We start from the raw sequence: 11,518 nt of genomic DNA, 5'->3' as shown, positions 1-11,518 counted from the left end.
AAACCCACGCAGGTCACGGGGAGAACGTACAAACTCCTTACAGTGCAGCACCCATAGTCAGGATCGAACCTGTGTCTCCGGCGCTGCATTCGCTGTAAAGCAGCAACTCTACCGCTGCGCTACCGTGCCGCCCTTATGTTATGCTCCTGTTATGCTACATCCCATTGCAGTTAGGGCCAGCATTCCATTGCCTTCCCAGTTACTTGCTGTATCTCCATGCAAATTGAGTTTCATCATAGATTCCTTTGCAGTGAAATATTTTTGCAGCCTAACTTAATTTAAGTAATAATTTGCTTTTGCAGTCCATCTTCCAAAACAAATATTCTTACATTTTTCCCACATTATACTCCCATCTGCCAACTTCTTGCCCATCAATTAACGTGGACATGTCAAAGTGCAGCCACTTTGTGACCTCCCTATTTGCTATCTGTGCTGGTACTGTGCCACTGAGCTCTGCTGGGGCAGCTGCAGTACGTCAGGTGCTGGGATGAGATGTTTATTTCATTGTAGGTAGCAGGTAGAGTGATCAGGAGTTGGCACAAAATTCTGATGTTGTTGTCTGCTCTTTTTTTAGATTGAGGAGAAAGTGCTTGACTGGCAGATCTCTGCCCATAGTGCTTTAAACTGTTGGTTCCCAGATGCCACAAACTGGTCAGAACTTGTTCAGTCCGCTCTGCGCTTCCTTTCAGGAGAAGGTTCACGTAAGTCTGATTTCTCTGTTTTTCCAGTGAGTATTTATGTGTCTGGATCAGTTGAATTCAGATAATGAAGATGGTTGTGAAAAATTGCAGCAGGATCTTGATCTTGATCGATTGGCCAGGTGGGCTAAGGAATGGTTGATGGAATTTAATACAGAGAAATGTGAAGTGTTGAATTTTGGGAAGTCTAACATGGGCAAGACCTACACAGTGAATGGTAGGGCTCTGGGGAGTGTTGTAGAGCAGAATCTAGGAGTGCAGGTGTATGGTTCCTTGAAGGTGGAGTCGCAGGTAGATCGGGTGGTCAAAAAGGCTTTTGGTACATTAGCCTTCATTGGTCATATTGCAGTTGTATAAGAGGCCGCATTTAAAGTATTGTGTTCAGTTCTGGGCACCATGCTGTCAGAAATATGAGGAAGAAGATTGGACTTTATTGAGGAATGTGGGAAATCTGCTGTGGTGGATGTTTATGTTAACTTTTATGTAGTTGTGTGTCTTGTTGCTTTTTATTTGTATGGCTGTATGGTAATTTGCATATCACTGTACCTTAATTGATACATGTGACAATAAAAGACCTTTGAAACCTTTGAATCTGGAAAGGGTACCTTTGAATCAGAGAGGATTTACAAGGATGTTGCCAGGACTAGAGGGTCTGAGGTACAGGGAGAGGTTGAGCAGGCTAGGACTCTATTCCTTAGAGTGCAGGAGGATGAGGGGTGATCTTATTGAGGTGTATAAAATCATGAGAGGAATAGATCGGGTAGCTGCACAGAGTCTCTTGCCCAGAGTAGGTGAATTGGCGACCAGAGGACATAGGTTTAAGGTGAAGGGGAAAAGATTTGAAAGGAATTTGAGGGGTAACTTTTTCACACAAAGGGTGGTAGGTGTATGGAACAAGCTGCCAGAGGAGGTAGTTGAGGCGGGGACTATCCCAACATGTAAGAAACAGTTAGACAGGTACATGGATAGGACAGGTTTGGAGGGATATGAGCCAAACACAGACTGGTGGGACTGGTGTAGATGGGACATGTTGGCCGGTGTGGGTAAGTTGGGCCGGAGGGCCTGTTTCCACGCTGTATCACTATGACTATGACTATGACTACCTCATTTACAGATGGAATACAACACTTTGCAACAATCAGTACACATCCACATTTCCATATTAATGCTGGAAGAAAAGTCATTTAGTGGATGAAGGAAATGAAGATATTTGTGCCAAACTTATTGCACAGAGCAGATGTTGCCAGGACTGTAGCGCCTGAGGTTCAATAAGAGATTGGACAGGCTAGGACTTTATTCCTTAGAGCGTTGGATGCTAATGAGGGATCTTATAGAGGTGTATAAAATCTTGAGGGGAGTAGATAGGGTGAATGCACAATCTTTCACTCAAGGTCGGTGAATTAAAAACCAGAGGATACAGGTTTAGGGTGAGGGGGGGGGGGGAGATTTAATAGGAACCTAAGGGGCAACTTTTCACACAGAAGGGTGGTGGGTATATGGAAGGTTGCCAGAGGAAGTAGTTGAGGCAAGTAGGATCACAGTGTTTAAAGGACACTTGGACAGGTACATGGATAGGATAGATTTAAAGGGATAGGAGGGACCAAGCTCTGGGAAATGGGACTAGTTTAGATGGGGCATCTTGGCCAGCTGGACAAGTTGGGCTGAAGGACCTGTTTCCGTGCTGTATATCTCTAGTGTTCTGTGTATTGACTGGAGATGTTTGACTTGCATCAACCAACCTTGATGCTCTTTGACCTCAGTTCTTCCCGGGCTCTTGAACTGACACTGCTGAGGCACAGCTGATTAGTGTGTCCAGTATTTTTATCCTTGTTCTGCTTTAACAAAGCAGTTATGGACAGTCTATAGGACAGGTTATTAAGGTCCACAAAGCATGTGGGCCTTTGGAGCTTAAAAAACTGCAGGTACTGAAAAAGGCCCCTTGTTGCCACAGCAAAAGACAGACAGCAGGTTAGTTTTCAGTAGCAGTTTGCATGGAATTGGGATGGATGGGTCAAAGGGAATGTTTCTGATCAGGTGCGGCACTTTGATGTTGTGGTGTAGAACAGTTCAGCACAAGACCAGGCTCTTCGGCCCACATCTGTGTCGACCATGACCAAGTTAATCTCCTCTTATCTTCACATGATCCATATTCCTCCATTCTCTGCCAATGCATGCGCCTATCTGAAAGCTTGTTAACTGCCATGCTTCTACCATCGATTTATTCACAAAATGCTGGAGTAACTCAGCAGGTCAGGCAGCATCTCGGGAGAGAAGGAATGGGTGACGTTTCTGGTCGAGACCCTTCTTCAGACTGATGTCAGGGGGGCGGGACAAAGGAAGGATATAGGTGGAGACAGCAAGATAGAGGGAGATCTGGGAAGGAGGAGGGGAAGGGAGGGACAGAGGAACTATCTAAAGTTGGAGAAGTCGATGTTCATACCGCTGGGCTGCAAACAGCCCAGGCGAAATATGAGGTGCTGTTCCTCCAATTTCCGGTGGGCCTCACTATGGCACTGGAGGAGGCCCATGACAGAAAGGTCAGACTGGGAATGGGAGGAGGAGTTGAAGTGCTCGGCCACCGGGAGATCAGTTTGGTTAATGCGGACTGAGCGCAGGTGTTCAGCGAAGCGATCGCCGAGCCTGCGCTTGGTTTCGCCGATGTAAATAAGTTGACATGCCCCGAATATGCCCCGATCTCTATCAACGGGGACAGTGTGGAGAGAGTGTCCAGCTTCAAGTTTCTGGGCACTCACATTTCGGAGGACCTAACATGGTCCAATAACACTGCTGCGCTGGTCAAGAAGGCACAACAAAGACTGTTCTACTTAAGAACACTGAAAAAGTCTGGTCTACCCCAACAGCTGCTGACGACCTTCTACCGCTGCACCATAGAGAGCATCCTAACGCATGGAATCCCTGTGTGGTACCTCAGCTGCACGGAGGCAGAAAGGAAAGCTCTACAGCGGGTAGTCCATAAAGATATATTGTATTGTATTGTATTGTATTGTATCTAGAGCAGCGGATGCAATAGATGAGGTTGGAGGAGGTGCAGGTGAACCTCTGTCTCACCTGGAAAGACTGTTTGGGTCCTTGGATGGAGTTGAGGGGGGAGGTAAAGGGACAGGTGTTGCATCTCGTGCGGTTGCAGGGGAAAGTGCCCGGGGTTGGGGTGGTTTGGGTAGGAAGGGACGAGTGGACCAGGGAGTTACGGAGGGAAAGGTCTCTGCGGAACGCAGAGAGGGGAGGGGATGGGAAGATATGGCCAGTGGTGGGGTCCCGTTGTAGGAGACGGAAATGTTGGTGGATGATATGTTGGATCCGCTGGCTGGTGGGGTGGAAGGTGAGAACGAGGGGGATTCTGTCCTTGTTGCGAGTGGGGGAGGGGGAGCAAGAGCGGAGCTGCGGGATGTAGAAGAGACCCTAGTGAGAGCCTCATCTATAATGGAGGAGGGGAAGCCCCGTTTCCTGAAGAACGAGGACATCTCGGAAGCCCTAGTGTGGAACACCTCATCCTGGGCGCAGATGCGGCGTAGACGGAGGTATTGGGAGTAGGGGATAGACTTTTTGCAGGGGACCGGGTGGGAAGAAGTGTAGTCCAGATAGCTGTACGAGTCAGTGGGTTTATAGTAAATGTCAGTCACTAGTCTGTCTCCTGTGATGGAGATGGTGAGGTCCAGAAACGGGAGGGAGATGTCGGAGATAGTCCAGGTAACTAGCAACATGCTTAGCAACATGCTTCTACCATCACTGTGTTCGGTACCCACCACTCTCTAGGTGAAAATAACTTGCCCTCGTTTAAACTTCTCCCTCTGACTTTAAAGCTATGCCCTCGAGCCTCTGACATTTCTATCCTGGGATAAAGGTTTTGACTGTCTACCCTATCTATGCCTCTCGTAATTTTTTATATTTCTATCAGGTCTCCCCTCAACCTCTCCTTATAGCTAATATGCTCTAATCCAGGCATCCTTCTAGTAAACTACTTCCTTCTAGTAATCCTCTTCTAGGCCTGCACATCCTTCCTGAATTGGGGTGTCCAGAACTGCGCACAATACTCTAAATGTGACCTAACCAATGTTTTAGTTGCAACATAGCTTCCTGATTCTTACACTAATGCGCTGACCCAACAAAGACAAACATAACCACTCTATTTACATGTGTGCTGCTTTCCAGTAGCATTGGACAGACTTCAAGAGCACTCTGTACATCAATGCTGTGAAGGATCATGTGTACATGTGTGCTGCTTTCCAGTAGCATTGGACAGACTTCAAGAGCACTCTGTACATCAATGCTGTGAAGGATCTTTCCATTAATTGCACCCTTTCCCCTCACATTCGACCGTTGAACTTTAGAGATACAGTGTGGAAACAGACCCTTTGACCCATGAGTCCGTCCCCATCAGCGATCACCCCTTTACACCAGCACTACTTCACACTAGGGACAATTAACAATTTACAGAAACCAATTAACCTACAAACATATACATTTTTGGATACCGTTTATCACCACAGCAACAGTTTATCACCACAGCAAACTTAACCTTACCCATCCGACCTACCTGATCTGATGAGTGTTTTCAGCATTTTGCATCTTTATTTGAGGTGTCTGTAGCTTTGTGGTGATTATAACTTAGGCCAGTTGTTCTTCCATTTCCTTGTCTCTCATCCATTGACCTCTTTCCACCAAAATCTCCTCATCATGACTTCCTAATCCCCCTTTTTGTCAACCCTAATCCTCCCCCTCCCACATTACTAACAGGGCGTGATTCTGAACTCCACGCTGCTCCTCATCCTCATCTCTCTCGTGTGTGGCCTTTTGCTGTCCTGTGCAATTGGAGCTGTTGCCTGGTACGGGGTGGAGGGGGAGTAGTAGTTGAGCAATGCTTGACTCAGTATGTGGTTGGGAGCTGGTGGTGAACTGTACCTGTAAGGGGTGCGTCTAGTGGCAGTGCTGTGATGGATGCTGGTTGTGTGCAAATGTAAAAGGTACAGAGAAAATAGGTGCAGGAGGAGGCCATTTGGCACTTCGAGCCAGCAGCATGTTATGGTGGTGGAGAACACTTACTCAATGGATATTTTCCTACCATGGACATTAGCTTGGTACTTTGAGTGCCAGGACACGTTTAGAGAGAGAACACTGCGGACGATGCCTGACCTGTCTCTTTGTTTCACACAGTTGGGGTCACAGCTCTTCCGTCCAACTTCACTCCATACGTGAACTGCAGAGAGCGGAGCCAGCACTGGAAGTGGATCGGTGAGTCCTATCGGCGTGTGCTATTGCTCAACGTGCCATCTAGGAAAGGTTTTGTGAATGAGAAGTTGCTTGGCCTCCTGTGTCACTGCTCCATTATCAAAATCTGTCCCCGTCTGATTGCCCAGACAGTTAGCAGAGTCGTGTGAGGTGATAGAATATATGTTAGAGGCACAGACAGGGGTGTTTACAGAAATGATACCAGGAAAGTGTCGAGTTATACAGTGTGGAAACAGGCCCTTCGGCTCAATTCATCCACACTGACCAAGTTGATCATCTAGTCCCATTTACCTGCATTTGATCCATATCCCTCCAAACCTTTCCTATCCATGTACCTGGATGTACCTAATATCATTTAAACATTATTATTGCATCCACATCTACAACTTTCTCTGGAAACCTGCTCTGTGTACCCAACACTCTGTGTAAAAAGAACATTGACTCCAAGGGTCTTTTTAAATATTTCTCCTCTCACCTTATAATCTAAGCCCCTCGTAATTTTATAAACCTCTATAAGGTGACACACAGCCTCCTCCCCCCCCCCCCCCCCCCCCCCCCCCCAGCCAACCCAGTCTCTCATAACGCAAACCCTTCACTCCCAGTGACATGTTTGTGAACCTTTTCCACTGACAAGAATTTCGGCCTCTTGACATTCAGACAGTGTATTCCAGACACCCACCCACTGGGTGAGAGTTATTTTCTCATCTCTTCAGTTACTTTAAATCCATAGCCTCTGATTTTTGACCCTTTTGCTAAGCTGTAAGGTTCTCAGGGGCCTCAGAAGGGTGGCAATGGAGAGGAGGGCTGTATGTTGGTGTCAGAGTGAAGATTAAGTCAAGTAAGACTTAAGGAACCCTGGATGACTAGAGAAATTGAGGCTCGGGTCAGGAAAAGGAGGGAGGCATTGGTTAGACAGAGGCAGCTGGAATGTAGCAAGAGTATCCCTGGGGGGGGGGGGGTATAAGGGATTGAGGAACATTAGTAGGAAATCAGAAGGGCAAATAGGAGGCATGAGATAGCTTTGGCAGATAATATTAGAATCTAAAGAAATTAAGTGAAAAAAAGGTAACGAGAGAGAGTAGGCTTCCTCAGAAACCAAAGCTGTTATCTAGTATGGAGTCGCAGAAGATGTGCATCGTCCTCATTGAATATTTCTTCTCTGTTTTTACCACTGAGAAAGACATGAAGTTGGGAGGTCATATTGCAGTTGTATAAGACGTTGGTGAGACTGGATTTAGAATATTGTGTTCAGTTTTGGGCACCATGTTATAGAAAAGATATTGTCAGGCTTGAAAGGGTTCAGAATAAATTTACAAGGCTGTTGCCAGGAGCTATAGGGAGGGGTTGAGTAGGCTGGGTCTCTATTCCATGGAGCGCAGGAGGATGTGGGTTTAGGGATGTTCAGCATGGTTTTGTCCATGGGAGATCGTGTCTCATGAATTTGAGTTTTCTTTTGTAAAAGTGACCAAGAAGGTTGATAGAAACATAGAAAATAGGTGCAGGAGTAGGCCATTCGGCCATTCAATATGATCATGGCTGATCATCCAGCTCAGTAGCCTGTACCTGCCTTCTCTCCATACCCCCTGATCCCTTTAGCAAAAAGTTCTGCTGCAGTTGTACAGGGCCTTGGTGAGACCGCACCTGGAGTATTGTGTGCAGTTTTGGTCTCCTAACCTGAGGAAAGACGTTCTTGCCTTAGAGGGAGTACAGAGAAGGTTCACCAGATTAATCCCTGGGATGGCGGGACTTGCATATGAGGAAAGACTGGATAGACTGGGCTTGTACTCGCTGGAATTTAGAAGACTGAGGGGGGATCTTATAGAAACATATAAAATTCTTAAGGGGTTGGAGAGGCTAGATGCGGGAAGATTGTTCCCGATGTTGGGGGAGTCCAGAACCAGGGGTCACAGCTTAAGGATAAGGGGGAAGTCTTTTAGGACCGAGATGAGAAAACATTTCTTCACACAGAGAGTGGTGAGTCTGTGGAATTCTCTGCCACAGAAGGTAGTTGAGGCCAGTTCATTGGCTATATTTAAGAGGGAGTTAGATGTGGCCCTTTTAGATGTGGCTCCATCCAGGGCCGACATGAGACACTGCATGGTAGGCTGTTTTCGGTTAGATCGTCTGGGATCCAGGAAGAGAAAGGAATTGGATGGAGAATTTGGGATGTGGGAGGAAAACGGAACACCCGGAGGAAACCCACGCGGTCACAGGGAGAACGTGCAAACTCCACACAGGCAGTCCCCAAGTTCAGGATCTATGGCGCTCTGAGGTAGCAGCTCGGCCACTGGTACCACTGTGCGAGGTTATTCAATACATCATCATCATATCATATCATATCATATCATATATATATACAGCGGGGAAACAGGCCTTTTCGGCCCACCAAGTCCGTGCCGCCCAGTGATCCCCGCACATTAACACTATCCTACACACACTAGGGACAATTTTTACATTTACCCAACCAATTTACCTACATACCTGTACGTCTTTGGAGTGTGGGAGGAAACCGAAGATCTCGGAGAAAACCCACGCAGGTCACGGGGAGAACGTACAAACTCCTTACAGTGCAGCACCCGTAGTCAGGATCGAACCTGAGTCTCCGGCGCTGCATTCGCTGTAAAGCAGCAACTCTACCGCTGCGCTACCGTGCCGCTTGCTATATTGCTATATTGCTGAATTACTTGTCCTTCTGTTTGACCTTGCTGTAATTTAGAACATCGAGTCCCATTTTATCTTTGTCCTTTTCCCCAACTGTAAATCTTTCTGACTTATAATCACAAAAATCACCCCCCCCGCTTCTGTTGACCCCACCCCGCTCCTGTTGACCCCCGCTCCTGTTGACCCCCGCTCCTGTTGACCCCCCCGCTCCTGTTGACCCCCCGCTCCTGTTGACCCCTCTCCTGTTGACCCCCGCTCCTGTTGACCCCTCGCTCCTGTTGACCCCCGCTCCTGTTGACCCCCCCCGCTACCTGTTGACCCCCGCTCCTGTTGACCCCCCCGCTCCTGTTGACCCCCCCCCGCTCCTGTTGACCCCCCGCTCCTGTTGACCCCCCGCTCCTGTTGACCCCCGCTCCTGTTGACCCCCGCTCCTGTTGACCCCCGCTCCTGTTGACTCCCGCTCCTGTTGACCCCCCGCTCCTGTTGACCCCCGCTCCTGTTGAACCCACCCCCCCCCGCTCCTGTTGACCCCCCCGCTCCTGTTGACCCCCGCTCCTGTTGGACCCACCCCCCCGCTCCTGTTGACCCACCCCCCGCTCCTGTTGACCCCCCGCTCCTGTTGACCCCCGCTCCTGTTGACACCCCCGCTCCCTGTTGACCCCCCCGCTCCTGTTGACCCACCCACCCCCCCCTCCTGTTGACCCCCCCCGCTCCTGTTGACCCACACCCCCCGCTCCTGTTGACCCCCCCCGCTCCTGTTGACCCCTCCTGCTCCTGTTGACCCCCCCCGCTCCTGTTGCCCCCCCCGCTCCTGTTGACCCCCCCCGCTCCTGTTTGACCCCCCCCTGCTCCTGTTGACCCACCCCCCCGCTCCTGTTGACCCCCCCCGCTCCTGTTGACCCCCCCGCTCCTGTTGACCCCCCCCGCTCCTGTTGACCCCCCCCCGCTCCTGTTGACCCCACCCCCCCCGCTCCTGTTGACCCCCCCCGCTCCTGTTGACCCCCCCCCGCTCCTGTTGACCCCCCCCGCTCCTGTTGACCCCCCCCCGCTCCTGTTGACCCCCCCCCGCTCCTGGTTGAACCCCCCCCCCCCCCCGCTCCTGTTGAACCCCCCCCCCCCGCTTCCTGTTGACCCCCCCCCCCGCTCCTGTTGACCCACCCAGCTTCTGTCAGAACCGACCACTCACTGGGCTTTTCCACTGACTCAAACAATTCTGTCCTCGGTACCTTTTACACTGACTGCCTCATTTAATATTAGTGTAATTCCCAGGTTAGGGGAATCAAAAACCAGAGGACATATGTTTAAGATGAGAGGGGAAAGATTTAATAAGAAGCTGAGGGGCAGCATTTTCCACACAGATTGTGGGTGAATGGAACGAGCTGCCTGAGGAGCTGGTTGAGGCAGGTAGTATAACAACATCTGAAAAGATGCTGGGACATTTACATGGATAGAATAGAGAGACATGGGCAAATGGGACTAGCTTAGACGGGGCAACTTGGTCAGCATGAATGAGTTAGGCCGAAGGGCATGTTTCTGTGTTGGTTGCTTCTGTAAAACAAATACGGATTTGAAATCAAATCATTTTTGTTATTGTTTTGGAATATTGCCTACAAATTTGCTCTTTCATGGTTCCCCAATTCTGTGTCGAGTCCAGTTACAGAAGGTCCTGAAGACCAGAGACTGTGGCTTGGATCGGGGACAGGCTTGGTTTAGGGGCAGGGCTCAACCAGAGAGAAGTGCAGAGAACAGGGGAGGGGGGCTCGGACCAGGGGAGAGGGGAGGGGCTCGGACCAGGGGAGGGGGGTGGGCTTGGACCAGGTGAGAGGAGAGGGGCTCGGACCAGGTGAGAGGAGAGGGGCTCGGTCCAGGGGTGCGGGGGGGGCTCGGTCCAGGGGAGAGGGGGCTCGGTCCATGGGGAGAGGGGGGGCTCCAACCAGGGGAGAGGGGCTCGGACCAGGGGACGGCGGGGGGGGCTTGGACCAGGGGTGCGGGGGGCTTGGACCAGGGGCGTGGGGGGCTCGGACCAGGGGAGAGGGGGGCTCGGTCACAGGGGAGAGGGGGGCTCGGTCCAGGGGGAGAGGGGGGGGCTCGGACCAGGGGAGAGGGCTTTGACCAGAGAAAGAGGCATGGGATGGGAGGAGGGATGTTGGGACCAGGTAGAAGCTCAGCTCTGTATCCTGAATACTAGAGGATATTGGTGAGTAATTAAGGTCTATGTAGGAAGGAACTTCAGATGCTGGTTTACATCAAAGATCCACACAAAATGTTGGAGTAACTCAGCGGAACAGACAGCATCTCTGGATAGAAGGAATGGGTGACGTTTCGAGACTGAGTCTGAAGAAGGGTCTCGACCTGAAAAGTCAGTTCCAGAGATGCCTCCTGTCCCATCGAGTAATTTAGGTCAATGATTGTGATTGATGACAGTTCAATTATTTCAGTAGCTTCCTCTTGTCGATTGTGCAGGTTCTGGACGTGACTCAGAGAAGGAAATTGCGTTGTTGTGTCAGCTGTGGTTCGAAGTCAAGGATCAGACATTGCCAAAGGTACAGTAGTGACATCCCTTTTTTTAATAAAAACAGGTAGAATCCAAGTGTGAGGTTTATCCCTACCTGTGTGGCTAATGTGCACTGTGACATTCTGCTGTGCACCTCAACCTTTGTTAATCTGATTCATTTATCTTCACGTTGCAGTGCATTAGATAGGTTTCGTGGGGGGCAATCATTATCCTGTTCTCTGCTGACCGGGACGGAAGCTGATGCTGGGAGAGCAGCTGCCTCTCAGCATCAGACTCCCGGGTCCAGTCCTGACCTCCAGTGCTGTCTGTGTGGAGCTTGCACTTTCTCCCTGTGACTGGGTGTGCTTCCTTCTGCTATTCTTCTCGTCCCAAAGACGTGTGGGTTTGTGGGTTAATT

The 11,518-nt window shown here is 49.9% G+C and overlaps 1 long non-coding RNA gene across 1 annotated transcript; it reads left to right on the top strand.

The window, feature by feature from the left end:
- Positions 1-573: 573 nt before the first annotated feature.
- LOC144590090 (uncharacterized) lies at positions 574-11,149 on the top strand. Its single transcript, XR_013546169.1, has 3 exons — positions 574-701; positions 5,871-5,948; positions 11,070-11,149. It is a non-coding gene; the product is annotated as an uncharacterized LOC144590090 (long non-coding RNA).
- The last annotated feature ends 369 nt before the right edge of the window (positions 11,150-11,518 follow it).

Source organism: Rhinoraja longicauda, unplaced genomic scaffold, assembly GCF_053455715.1.
Source record: "Rhinoraja longicauda isolate Sanriku21f unplaced genomic scaffold, sRhiLon1.1 Scf000123, whole genome shotgun sequence".
Taxonomy (NCBI): Eukaryota; Metazoa; Chordata; class Chondrichthyes; order Rajiformes; family Arhynchobatidae; genus Rhinoraja; species Rhinoraja longicauda.
The sequence above is the reverse complement of the archived record's forward strand: the minus strand, read 5'-3'. Positions and strand labels throughout refer to the sequence as shown.